The following is a 13,814-nucleotide window of genomic DNA, read 5'->3' as shown; positions in this document are numbered from 1 at the left end:
AACCAATGAAGAGAACTGTAGGAAAAAATTTTTAATTAAAACAGCTTGGGTGTTTCTCTTTTTTTTTCCTACAGGGCCATTCGCAGTCCATCAAACGCTGTCACTTTCACAATTCCTGCCTCTGTGTCTCAGAGTTAAAAATAATAATATAATCCCACTTCTCCCACCAAGCACCATATTACTATATAGCATTAACTTCATATTTTTATCCAAATGGGGTTAATAATAATCATGGCAATAAATGTCCCACCCTAGTAGTTTATCATTCCTAGTAAATAAATAACATTTTCAGGTTACCACTACTATTGTAAGACAGTTATAGTAACTCATTAAAATCATTGCATATATTTCACGAATGGTTGCACAGATTTGAGGAGATCTAAGGCATAAATGAAAAAGTGGTCTTAGTAGGGTAAAAATAAGTATCAAATGTTTCAACCCGAAGCACTTCAAACCAGCAGTGGTTGCTCAACACTTTTTCCAGGATGCTACAGTATATATCATGCCTCTGAAAACTTTTATGAAAGAAGTATTCATCTTGAATTCTTTTTTAGGATATGAGGTGTTGAACTGGCAGCAACAGTAGCTTTACAGATGGTTTGCTGCCATACAATAGCCATAACTGAACTTGACTGTAGTGTACCAAATGTGAAGCCAAATATCTCAAAGCATTATTGTTTTTGTTTAGAAAAATTTATGATCATCAATCACTCAGTAAAAAGGTGTCTCATCCAGCAATGACAGACCAGGAATAAAAGCCCCCTCCTCTGCCAGAAGATGATCCCAGTCTTCAGGATTGCCATAGAGATTTGCATGTCGGAATTGTGGAGGACCAAAATGTATTATAAAACTAGATTGCATTATGAAGTTCATTATTTAAAAAAAAAAAAAAAAGGAAACGTTGTATAAATGTTTTATATACTTTACACTGAAATTACAAATTGGTGTTTGAAATTACAAAATGCTTTATTAAACCTTGAGACAATAATCTTCAGTAAATCAGGCAGCTTTTTTTTCAAAACGTATACATTGAAATATCTACAGTACTTGCAGTAACAGAAAACAAAATCAAGGTAGGTAAGACAGTCAGATATGGTTCTTGAGTAGTACTAATAGCTGAAAAAAAAAATATTGGCCATGCAAGGGACTGGCTCGGAGACACATGCTCATGGTAATGACTTATAGGTATATTAGGTGCTATCTGTTTCAGCCTCCAGTGCACCCCAGCAAATTTCATCCCCAGACTGGCTTCAAACTCCAAAACAAAAAGAATGGCCAACTAGTTAATAAACAGCATTCAAATATGAGTAAAATGCTGTAAATTTACATATGCTGTAGTGTGTCAGTATTTACTATGGTTACTATAATTGAAGGCAGTACAGTATTCTAGAATAAATATTGGAATGTTCTGTAGTAAACTGCTGTACAATACAATTTCGTTAGAAGAGCAGGTTGAAGCCAAAATCAAGTGCGTCTCGTTAGTTTTCTGCAAGAAAAAAGATAAAGACAAAAAATGTGGTGAACGTCTGCATCGACACGAGTAGGAATCAGCCAAGGCTTGTTCACATGCTACAAGGGTGGGGCATGTTTTCCTGGTAGATCTCGTGATGACTGGAAGGCCCAACTAATGCCGTAGTTTACTTAAGCAGCACTTGTGATCATGTCCACCCAACAATGCTGCTTGAATGGACTGAGGAGCTTGGCAGAGATTTCAAGCATCTTTCAAGACCACCACAATCCCTGGATGTCAATCCAATTGACAACAGCCAACTGGCAGGGTTCAAGTGCCTGGATGACATGTCCAGAGAGACCACCAAGTACTTTCCATCCACCTGCTGCTGTGTTAATGCCATGATCTGGCCCGATGGCATAGAATGTAAATTAACACTGTTTTTACCACAAAGTTTCTGACTTGTCGTCAATCTAGCCAACTGCTTGGGTTCGACAGTTCAAAATGTTGCCCATGGGACTCTCAATTACCTACAAGGGGCCCTCTGCTCAAATGTGGGTCTGTGAGTCAAAGGAACAGCATAGGCAGAAGGACAGCTGATTCTCATTTCCTATTTAATTTTTACATCAGGGATATTAATAACTCTTAGCAGGACCAGTTCTTTTAAAAGCCACTTTTAAAGTCACAACACAACTTGTTATAAGGCAGCTGTTTTTCTCTAGTATGAAGTGTGTTGGATACCAGATCTCAAAGAATTGTTCTGGAGAAATATGCAGTGAAGTCGTTCGGTGGTCTGAAAATTCCCTGCCCTATGACTGCTGGAAACCCTTCTCTGTTTCATTCCGAAATAGGGCAAGGACTATAGGTCAATTTCATTAATAAACTTAAAAAATAATGGATTGTTGTGATCAAGCAGGTCCTATGAAATCTAAACCCACATCAGATAATACAAGAAAATTGCCTAATTTGATTATTTTTGTAAAACAGATGGGAATTTTGCTTTTAACTGGGTTGAATCTGTAAATATTTATGGTTTGGTCCTAATTTTGGTAAATAGAGTAGTATCCTTTTGTACTGAAAGCACAAAGGTTCAGTTATTTCCGGTACTAATAAGACAGGGCTGCCCCACTCCAGGCGTCTTTTTTTTAAATCTGGCATTGGAACCTTTGGCAAGTAAGATTAAAGTTACTGCCAGCATCCAGGGCATTAAGGATACAAGCCAAAAAATGATTTTAATGTCAACACCTTGACTCTACATTATATAGTTCATGTGTGAAGCACTCAATACCTTCTCAGGGTAATAAGTACATTATATTAAGCCTGCCTGTCATGTTCAAGAAGTCCTTGATTTTAAAATCAAAGAGGCTCTGAAAGAAATAGGATAAAATCAACTACACTGATTAAAGCAGTACAGCTGATCTGTATCAGTAGACTAAAATGTGACTCTCTCTTAGAATATTTATTGCAGAGGATGTACAAACATGTTGTTTTTTTTTTCATTTGTATTTTTGGTGACACCCCTAATATGATCAGCTAAAACTACATACTGAAAATGCTTCCAGTGTTATCAAAGATTAATGTGCAGGTTTATATTAGGAGACAGAAATAAAGGCTATGGACATTCTTCCTGGCTGGGCAGAGATTCAAAGAAACTGGGCTGATGCAGTACAGAATAACAATGTCAATAGTGTATAAAATATGGGAGGGATCAAACACTTCTGGGTGCTTGGACACCTCCGTAGACAACAGTTTAATTCATGATTTTCCTGCCAAGCACGTGTTGTTACCACTTGTCTGTGATTGGTTAATCCACCGACTATACTGGATTCGATTTGAGCGTCACCATGGGACTAACGGCTGCTACCCACCAGATGCTGCAAGCGGAACTGTGCAGCAATGCTTCAAAATGAATAGAACCTATACTTTTGGTAAGTATCTTTCATATCACAGACGACGCGAGGGTGGCACAGGAGCGACACCAGGATGGCACTGGAGCTAGCGCGTCAACTAGGACATTGAGCAATTAGAGAACAGCTTCAATGCACATGGTCCAGCAGGGTGAACTAGTAACCAAAATGACGGAGGAAACAATAATATCTCAAGCTTTATGACAAAGGGCATCACAATTATAAAGATACAGATTTGAAAGATAATATATGGGAGTCCATTTTGAAGGAACTGGATAAGCCTGGTGCGTTTGATTTATTGCCACATCATATTGACAAATCTTGATCATAGTTTTGTCAAGAGCAATTTTGAACAGTTGTATAGATCTGGCAGTTTTCAAATCTGACGCATCGCCTCTGTGTCACTTCTGGTGTGTGTGGTCATGTCGCTGCGAAAGTGTCTTGTCGCCAATTAAAAAATCGCACCGCCTCTAGTGTGGGGAGGTCTTAGCAGTATCGTCCCCTGCTGATCTGTCCAACCCCATATAAAAGCGATGGCAGCGATGCCAGCGGCAAAATACCTTACGTGTGCCGCACCGCACCTGTCTGTCCTGGGCTTAAGCCTGGATGTCTGGTCACCCTACAACCAACAAGGCCCAAAGGAAGTGATTGAGTTTGAATAATTGAAGCAATTATTAGTTTTTAAAGAGTTTGAGTAAAGTACTGAGAAAAGACCTAGAAATTTGATTTTTAATTTTTTACGTTAACACAACCTTTATTGTCAATTGTACTGCCAAAGTACTGCCAAAGATTCTGGAAAAAATCTATACTGTTGCATACCGTAAAAAACAGTCTCATGAATATTCTGTACATCAGTGTTCCAAATTGCATAATTCTATTGGAAATACTATAGGAATGTCCTATCATAGAGAGACACTTTTCAGAATATGAAGTCCAATTAATCTGTAGTCCAATTATTACTGGCTTGTATATGTTTTTTTTGTTTTTGCTTTTCTAAAAGTTCATCAAACTGATTGTATAAGAAGTTTAAGAACTGTCAGGTAGGGGGCAGTAAGCCCCATAGCACTTTCAAAAGCACATATATCTCACATCTGGTTCTAACAGAAAGACAAAGTAGTTTCTGTAACAAATCAGAACGATAAGTGTTGAAATCACAGCAAAGAATGAATCTTAAAATCTGTTAGAACGTTTGTCAAGCTTATATAAGAAAGTGTTACAATAAAAAGCTGCCCTAAGAATAGCAGTGCCATATTCAGAATGTAGCCTAATCGTAGAGTTCTATTATTTTAAATGGTCAGAAATAATTTGCATATAATAATAATAAAAAAATTACAGATATTCTTCGGCTTGTTTCACACCAGGAAAATAAAAGTTAAGTTCAGTTTGAAGAGAATTTTGGTTTGTTTGCTTGGTTTCATAGTTTAATAGTAGTAAGAATATTTTTCGCAGTGCTAAATATTTTTACAACCTACCTATTTATTAACTGCCTACTAAGATGGCTACTACACCTATACAGGTAAAATATTTGGAATGCGCTGTAAGCTGTTGCTCACATTTGTCTAAAGAAATGTTCATATTAAAGTACTCAATTTATGAAGCCCAACGTCCTCTTTGCACCCTGAAATAAAAAAATAATGAACTCTGATTTCTTGTATTCAACCCCAGGTAACGTACTTAGACACTGCCAGCCAGCATTAACAAAGGAGTATTGGAGGTGTTTGCCAGGTTCACTGTGTTTCATAATTAATCCAGTCCAGCTGCACACCTGAACAAATGGTTGTCTACTGAGAGCACTTCAATTGAAACTCTCTGAAAGAGGACAAATGAATGGTTTCAGGTAACATCAATTTTCAGTAAAAAAAATAAATAAAAAATCAGGTAACATTATTTTCTGTTAAATACGTATCTGGTAAGTATTAATTGAAAAACAATTATAAATTGATAAAAACCAAGATCCATTAAAAAAAAAAATCTCAAAAACTATATCTGTTGCATATATTTATTTAATTATTTGTTTGCATTTCCTGATTTTTGTTATACAACATTTTGTTTTCTATTAAAATAAAACACTATTTTAATACATATAGTACATTTTACTGTTGACAGAAAATGGTTCCATTATTATTATTATTTATTTCTTAGCAGACGCCCTTATCCAGGGCGACTTACAATTGTTACAAGATATCACATTATACATTATTTCACATTATACAGATATCACATTATTATTTTTTTTTTTACATACAATTACCCATTTATACAGCTGGGTTTTTACTGGAGCAATCTAGGTAAAGTACCTTGCTCAAGGGTACAACAGCAGTGTCCCCCACTGGGGATTGAACCCACAACCCTCCGGTCAAGAGTCCAGAGCCCTAACCACTACTCCACACTGCTGCCCCATTAAAACAAGAAAAGAAAAAAAAAGATTTCACAATTTTGTTTTGGAAGACACTAGTTTACCAAGCCATATATTGTTGTAAATGAGGCCCCCCACATTTCAGAAATTCATTTATCTGTATGTATGAAGGTATGCCAGTTACATTTTTATCCAGTGAGATCCACAGATATTTATGCCTGTCTAGACAGAAAGAGAAAGTTGGTGTTATCCTGAGTACAAAAAAAAAAAAAAAAAAAATTACCAGAGTGATTAGTTCAAGCTTTTCAGGAACTCATTGGACCAATTTGGAAGAAGGTATGCATTGAAATATAAATAAGTATGTCATTGCATTGCAGTTTGCTTTTTGAGATATTATGACATTAAAGTCAGCTGTTACTTTAGGCTTAGAAATACACCAGTCTAGTACAATAAAGCAGTCATTGTGTTCCTGTCATATTATACATTGACGCAGAGGAAGTTATCCAATATCAGATCAGCTTACTTTAGACTACAGATTTATTTTACTGAAAAGGGCAAAACACAGATTTTGTAGCTTTGCAGTGACCTTCAGTGTCGGTCCCTGTAATCTTTTTTTTCACTGGGAAATTGTTCTGTTATCAGTACTTACAGCCTGGTGGTATTATGGACTGGAGATTAAGTTTACAGTAAGTGTGGTTCAAAGAGTGCTAAGCAATGTGGAGGCAAAACAGAACAAGATGTCAGAAACATACATCCCCCAACACATCTGTAAATTCAAAATCGCAGTTATCAATATGACAAAAAAAGGTGGATGACCATAATGTATAATGACAGTATGTACAGAATAGTATAAAATAAGAAAATTGCAATGCATAGTTTATTAAAAATTGGATAAAAAAAAAACTTTTAAGACTTAGCTTTCATTAGGTAAGCAAATGAGGTGTTAGTATCATGGTACAGTATTTAAATGCTTGATTTACAGTATGTGGAAGGTACAAGTTAAAATGTAAGTGTGACAAACAGATGAGAGAGACACCTCCATGTATGTACGACCGTCTCCACTATATCCCCTGCAGGAGATATTAATGTACCAATGGAAATACGTCACCAACCATCCCTACTGTTAGCATCAAAGCAGGTGGAGGAGGTTTAGCAAGTAGAATATGTGGAGCTAATATTGACCTCATTGGTAAAAGTTTAATAAGATTGAGTTTAATACAAATGATGCAAAACATTCTGGCTTATAGCTTAGAAAAGACATCTGGCAAAAGGCTGAAAGGAGAATTCATTTGCCATTAACACTTTTGGTATGGTGTTTATTTTATTTGCAATACCCCAAGCAAATAATCAAACAGACATGTATCAAATGGCATAAATATAATTGACCGCAGCTAGATACTATGCTTAAATCATTCTAAGAATGTTGCGAATCACTTGAATTTCATCTCCAATAAGTTCTAAAAAGAATGTAATATTAAAAGCATCTTGCAGCTACAAAACTCCCAAGATCATGGGACGCTAAACCAAATGAAATGCAGGTTTGTTTTTTCAGCTTTTTTGTTGCGACACAGTCTGAAAGATTGGGGTCACTACAACACTGGGAGATAATGGTTCTGGCTTGTACAATTATGTCTTGCTGCACATAGAGTTCAACATTTTAATTGCTTCTTGTCCACTGTCTTTGCCAGGATAAAGATCAGTGAGACAGTTTTCAGACAGGCATAGGGAAACCACAAAGAAAACACACATGTAAGCTATAACAGTAGGGCAAGGTCACAACCTTCAAACTGTTTTTTTTTTTGTTCATAAAAGTAGAAAAACAACACATGTCTTCATGAACAGACTTGAAAACACACCAATTACAGGAGGCAGCAATTAGAAGAGGCAACAACTAATATCTACCACATGAGCTCTTTACCAAGGTGATGTTAAATAAAATAGTTTGACATTGTTTATTGTTATCAAGTCTCATGTTTTGAAACAGGTGTATAAGAAGCTCTGGAAAAAATGTCATAAGCACAAGACTGTAACAAGGAGGCTTGAGCACTAAAAACCAATTCAAAAGCACACAGTTTTTGTTTTTTGAGATGGAAAAATGTGTCCAGTTTTGGATTTTCCAGTTCTTATATGAGCAGTTAATATAATTAGGTCAATGCCACACATGGAGGTTTTGGATCACATGAGTTTTTCCCCCAAGGAACAGAAGCCAGGGACTTTTTTTTAGCACGGTAAAAGGTTTCCTCCATTGCCATTTTTCCACTTAAACTGTGTACAAAATGACTAGGGTTACCTGAGCGTATCTTTCATGTATCTTTGATTTAAAAAAGAGAAATAAAATTCCATCCAATGAAGTACTACTTGAAATAAAACTGACGTTTTTCCAAAAGCTGCAAACTAAAGACTGCAGGAATCAAGATTTATCTTTCACCTCAATAGAAGTAAACTTTCATTCAAATACTGCCACCTTGTCAGTGGAGGAGAACAACACTCAAGTTAGCTTTTTCTAAATGAATAGTGATGATATAATTTATTTGAATCATGTTTGTTATCAAATTGATAGCCATTCATCTCAGATGCTGCTGCACAGGACACCAGAGTTACCCTTTAATTACTATACTTTAACAACTACTCCTATACAACTACTGCATTTAGCTAAAACCAATCATTAATTTACACGTGTAAAATATATTTTAAAAATACACAGGCTTATCTTTCAATGTTTTAAATTAATATATACCGTAAAACTGGAAATTGTGGCTGATATTAAATTCAGTGGATTTGCCACACAGTTTTGCATTTATACTTTTAATTCTAAAAACATTCAAATAAATGTTAATAAAATATGTCTGCTATCTCTCAGTTTTAAAACTTAGCTAGTGTGAAATCTTTAGCAATAAAGCTGAAACAAAAATGCTTTAATTTGCTTCGAAATCATTTCAAACTGGTTAATAGACTAACAAGCACTGATAAAATCAGCTCAGTTTTATACGGTGCAGAACTAATTAATTTTAACGTTAATTTATTTTATCGACAATAAGTGAATAACAATCAACCATTTTGTTAAAGACTTTCTAACAAGTCTTAATTAATTAAACCCTTGTAAAATAAATAACACAAAAATGCTTAACATAAAAAGAACAGTCCTACTACACTAGCAGGCAGTTTACACTGCCTCTGGGTTTCTGATCACATCAATTCCAGATTTTTAAAATCCATTGATGGAAATGTCTGGTCTACCTTTAATGTTTTCAAGCAAACTGGCTTCATCACTGCCATTCTCATATCCACTTTGACATCTGACACATTCTTTCCCTCGTCCAGCGTTTCTTTAACCTGTTCTGCATACCAGTCTGACAGAGGGCGGGATCACTACAAGCACTGTATGCAACCCTCTGATTGGTGGAAGTATTATTGGCAAGCCAATCAAAACCGCCAATAAAGCCAAAATAAATTGTCCACCAGTTATACGGTATTGGTTAATATGTATGCTGTAATAAATAAAAAATCCGGAACCTTCTAACGCCCCCCCCCCCCCCCCCCCCAGTTTGAGAACTATGTGCTAGATCGAGGGGGGGGGTTAAATAAAAATATTTACTGAACGTTGTATCAATAAATTGTACAATTAAAATGCAATTAAATAATTAAATAAACAGATCATTTCAAATGTCTTTTTTCTGAATAACATAATTAAAGTGTCTCTTACCACAGTACTGTGGCCAATAAGGCATATGGCTGTTATCACAGCAGCAATCAGTTGTGCTCTAGCTCAGTGGTTCTTAGAGATTGAAATATGCTATGTTTATACGGTAGTTTCATTCCCCCCTTTCTGTCACACACACACAAGCAACCACCGTCAAGCAAAAGCAAAACAAACATGGTAAGCAGATACAGTACCAGTTCATCTATCTATACTGTAGAACAATGGGGACTTTTTCCTTGTTCCTCAAGTAAGTTCATATTGTACACTGCAGGGCACTTAATAAAGTAATTACAATTCTCCACAATGTATCTTCAAGGCCAGACCCTCTCAACATTATTAAAACATTAATGAATCAAGATTTCTTTTTTAAGAAAACATAAATTGGGAATATTTTGACATTGTTGTATAAAGAGCAATAATTCATAATAAGATCTGGTCGCATTAAAGCAAGGGACACACTCTGATCTTGACATTTTACAGTGTACCGGTACCACACCAGTCATGCGATGACTAACCTCGGTTGTGGGTTATCGTGGCATTAACAATAACATTGCTATGGAATCGAACAGTGTTTTAAGTTTTATCTTGTACAACATACCAAACAACAGTTTTGAGTTTATCCTGGAAACAGACAATGTCACGATTTCAAATGATTATGTAAAAAAGGGGAAATTAAATAGAGTAATTATTAAACAACAGTTCAATAATGGAACCTGTAATGGAATTATTATTATTATTATTATTATTATTATTATTATTATTATTATTATTACGAAGAGTGTACTAAACCAGAAGAATGTTTTCAAAAGTCAGATGGCAAAACACTTAATAGCAAACAGTTCAACTTTTGGCACAGGTCTGGGACAACTGGCTTCAAGTCTTGCTTTGTGACACAGCCAAGGAAACTCCATTTCACATATGAATGGTGTTGATGTGCTTTTTGCAGCAAACACAAGGTTGTTTGTGTTTAAGGTAACAGGGGGGTTATGTCTCTGACAGCTACATGGTTTTTGGCATAAACCTCTGTTTAACTGAAAACTCAATAGACCAGGTAAAAAGTTTTATATGATGGCTTTCTTTTTCACTCATTTACGGCTAAAGTGAAATGTCATATATTAATTACCCCAAAAATTTAGTATTTATGACCATATGTCCCCAATGTATGTTTGACTTCCATTGTTGTATCCCCTCTATATTCTACAAATCAATAATCAATGCCACATGTTAGGGGAGGTGGGACAGTAATGTATCCACCTGCAATGGACATGATCCTGGTTCTAACAGTGCAAGATAGCTTGCATCATTTCTTTCAGGAAACAGAGAAAGGCCAGACAGCTATGGAAAATAAAACATTTTGTTGTTTGTGTTTTTTATTTAATTGAAACCCCTTTCTCAGCCCAAGATCTTTTGTTCCATTTTATTTTCATTAGATGTGACACAGTGCAGTGCTGTCCCTCAGAAAGCTCTGAAACCGCCATCATCACCAAGATTGGTAAGATATGACTGTTTTTTTTTAAGATGGATTACCTTAAACGAAGTGGAAACACTGCAAGTGCGCATGTCTGGAGGCAATGCCAAACGCCTCAAATTATTAAATTAGAAAGCTTAAGATGGATTCTTTCTGGCAGCAGGTTTAGTGATTTGGAAAATGCATGCAGATGTGGGCCACATGAGACTGATGGTCCAGCTTCCAGAGTGCACTCTTGCTGATTGCCCTACTTGGACCGTCTTCTCTTTGGATCCGAGAATCAGTAAATTATCTGATATTTTCCACTTCCTAGTATAATGCAGTTGATTGATTTGTGGATGCTGTTGCCTAAAATGTGATAACTATTTTCCCTTTGTTGATGGCCAAGGTGGATTATGGTTTGTGACATTTGGGCTGTGTTTCATTTGTGCCCACTACCCATGAATAGTACTACTGACAATTAGACTGACAAATGCAAGTTCATTCCTTTGAGGAATGTACATATGTGTGATACAAATACAAACAAAAGACCCAGCCAAACTGAAGGAACGTATGATACTTCAGAATGGCAAATTATGAACTATAGTAATGTAATTCAAGACACGTTACCATATGTTTACAATGTTTTGCCACAATTTCACTATGGTAAACAACTAGAAAAATGATGTGCAATTTAGTTTGTAGACTTTTGTTGTGTATAGGGCTCCGGTACTCGATCAGATGTGCACAATAAAATCAGGATAGCAGTGAGGGAGTCACTGTCCACCTGGAGACTCATACCCTGGGCATTTAAATGAAGGAAAAGTATAATCTGAGAGCCCCTTCACACTCACACCATGGTCTTCTTCCTGCTCATATGTTTCTCTATCTTACATTCCTGCCTCAGTATAATAATAATACTATTCTAAACTCCTGCCCCACCCCCTTGATCGATGCCCCATGTCCAGTCCCCATATTAACACTTTTAAACCACCCCTTGTGTGCTTCGCAAGTGATTGACCCAATACAAACCTAACCAATAACAAACCAAAATGCTGGATATTCTATTCAACAGAAACAGTTAAAGGTTTTTTCTGAGTTGTTTCACACTAGTTTTTATAGTTAAATATTCTTGATTTAAAATAAGGACAATTGTCTTTAATATACGACGTTAACCAGTGCAGTTCCATGTTTTACCTGTGTGTATCTGTCTGTGTTGAATCACTTCTTTCAGGGAACCTATATCATGTCCTTTACTGTAAACTATTCTGAATATAAATATTGTTTTGCATTGTAACCTTTTATTGCCTTGTAACAATTGTAAGTCGCCTTGGATAAAGGCATCTGCCAAATAAATAATAATGATCATAATAATGTCCTATGGTATTCTGACACACTTTTACTTTTCATTTTATTGACCTCCAATGCTTTTTCCTGGCATTTGCTTCCACGACTCATGTCTTATGTCACAGAGTACCAGATGTGTAGTCTTAGATTAATGAAAACTATAAATTCATGCAATGCAGGTGATACACATGTGTAGCCACAGCTGTGACCTACACAGAAAAGTATACAGTATACCAGTTGTTCCCTTTCCAAAAGTCCTATTAAGAGATCAAATGTCAAGATTATTACTAGTTGTGATTTGATTTAACACATTTTCTAAGTATGGATCCAACCCCAAACATGTATACAAACAATGTTAAGAAATGTTCCACACAAATATTCACTAATTGAGTTGATATTTACCATATGTTTGTGCATATAAGGAAAACAAATGGCAACTGATGCAACGGGTTTGGTTAAATGGTGTGACGGAAATATAATGAGTTCTGGTTGTAAATCTCCCTCTCGACTTGTGAGGGCACTAAGTAGCGAAAGGGAAAGGCTTTGGACAGGTTTGCCTGACAGTTCATTCCCTGGGTCGGGTAGTCAATCAGCCTGGAAAAGACAAGACTCCGGTGCAGGAACGTATTGACCTGGAAGGTAAACGAGGTAGCAGCTGCAGGCAATCGTTTACCAAGGGGTCATGCATAATCGCATAAAAGGTGCCGGAAAATTGTAAATATTTTCCTTCACTTGTGTTTCAGAGATACGAGGAGACTGGAAGGACCGGGAGATATCCCCAAAATAAAATAAAGAGTTTGTGAGTGTTTTGTTGGTATTTTCTGTTTAGTAACTGTCTGTGTTTGTTGTGTTAAATAGCACTAGAAGGTTAAACACAAATCCAGAGCTATTACCAGGGGCCAGCACAAAGCCGGATCACCACAGCACTTGTTTTTCACCAATAGCACGTAATATATTGTACTTCACCACAAGCACTGAGAGCGCTCACTTTGGACCTGTGATCGTGATTGTGTTTCCAGTGGAGATTAATGAGTTAACAATCTGGGCAGCTGAGAGTGGCATTCGCTGCAGGTCAGTAAAGATCAGTGACGAGCAGTGTCCAATAACATGAAACAAGATGCAAGGACAGCTGGTAGGTATATATACAGTGCCCATAGAAAGTCTACACCCCCTTGAACTTTTTTCACATTTTGTGTGTCAGTGCCTCATAGTTTCATGCATTTAAATGAGGATTTTTTTCCACTTATCTACACACCATGCTCCACACTGTTAAGGGGAAAAAAGTTTTATTGAGAAAAAAATATATATATTAAAAATACAAAACTGAAAGATCATAATTGGATAAGTCTCCACCCCCCTGAGTTAATACTTGGTGGAAGTACCTTTGGCAGCAATTACAGCTGTGTCTGTTGGGATAGGTCTCTACTAACTTTGCACACCTAGATTTGGCAATATTTGACCATTCTTCTTTACAAAACTGTTCAAGCTTTGTCAAGTTCCTTGGGGAGTGTTGATGGACAGCAATCTTCAAGTCATGCCACAAATTTTTGATTGGATTTAGGTCGGGGCTCTGACTGGGCCACTCAAGGAGATTTACCTTTTTGTTC

The sequence above is a fragment of the Acipenser ruthenus genome, chromosome 9, assembly GCF_902713425.1.
Source record: "Acipenser ruthenus chromosome 9, fAciRut3.2 maternal haplotype, whole genome shotgun sequence".
NCBI lineage: Eukaryota > Metazoa > Chordata > Actinopteri > Acipenseriformes > Acipenseridae > Acipenser > Acipenser ruthenus.
This window is presented reverse-complemented; position numbering follows the sequence as displayed.